Source organism: Arachis duranensis, chromosome 3 (assembly GCF_000817695.3).
Source record: "Arachis duranensis cultivar V14167 chromosome 3, aradu.V14167.gnm2.J7QH, whole genome shotgun sequence".
In the NCBI taxonomy this organism is placed as follows: Eukaryota; Viridiplantae; Streptophyta; class Magnoliopsida; order Fabales; family Fabaceae; genus Arachis; species Arachis duranensis.
In genome coordinates, this window is record NC_029774.3 from 98,653,516 (window position 1) to 98,654,880 (window position 1,365).

Genomic DNA, 1,365 nt, shown 5'->3' on the forward strand with positions numbered 1-1,365 from the left:
TAAGTGAAAGGTTCAGGCATGGCCGAATGGCCAGCCCCCTGAATGATCAAAAGACCAAATGATCAAAGACTCAAACAGTCAAAGATTAAACTGTCAAAAGATGTCTAATACAATAGTAACTTATTCTATTTATACTAGACTAGCTACTAGGGTTTATATGAGTAAGTAATTGATGCATAAATCCACTTCTGGGGCCCACTTGGTGTATGCTTGGGCTAAGCTTGATCTATCCACGAGCTGAGGCTTTTCTTGGAGTTGAACTCCAAGTTATAGCATGTTTTGGGCGTTCAACTCCGGATCATGACGTGTTTCTGGCGTATAACTCCAGACAGCAGCATGTACTTGGCGTTCAACGCCAAGTTACGTCATCAATTTCCGAATAAAGTATGAACTATTATATATTGCTGGAAAGCTCTAGATGTCTACTTTCCAACGCCATTAAGAGTGCGCCATTTGAAGTTCTGTAGCTCCGGAAAATTCATTTTGAGTGCAGGGAGGTTAGATTCTAACAGCATCAGCAGTCCTTTTGTCAGCCTTTTTCAGAGTTTTGCTCAAGTCCCCTCAATTTCAGCCGAAAAACACACAAACTCATAGTAAAGTCCAGAAATGTGAATTTAACATAAAAACTAATGAAAACATCCCTAAAAGTAGCTTGAACTTACTAAAAACTACCTAAAAACAATGCCAAAAAGCGTATAAATTATCCGCTCATCATCCGTCCCTAAAAATTCCAGTCTCTTATGTCTCCACTTTCTAGAGGTGCTGAAGGGACTGAAATTTTATGTCTTGCAACTGAAATTTTAGTTCTAGTCTTTGGCAACTAAACACAATATTGAGTCCTAGTCCTCTAGTTTTAGTCCTAGTCTCAGTTATCAAATGCTACCTAATAGATTTTGTGGACATTGATATGGCAAATGATTTGTTGAGTTTAATAGTAAATGATATTTTCACTGTCACTGGAGATTGAAAACTGGAAGTTCCTAAGCCAAATTCTCCCTCATATAACTTGAATCTTATTCGGTCCTTGAGTGCACTTTAATATGAATCTACAGATTACATTGCTTGGCTCCCACAACTCTTTAGATTATTTAGTTGCAAATCTACGCATGTGGCTTGTCTTAGTTATGTTCAATTGAGAAACTATAAAGTTTTAAACTAGGAACATATTAAAAAAGATTAGGTATTTTCTATGGCTAGCCAGAATTAATATTTTTCTAACTAATCGAAACAAGTGAGAAGATATATATCTATGGATTCATCCTATGGGATATGTGTGGATGAAGAGTAATTAGTGCTCCATAATCCATATCTTTCAAGATTGTCTAGTAGCAAATAACATTATATTAGCACTAGCATTAGCAACTT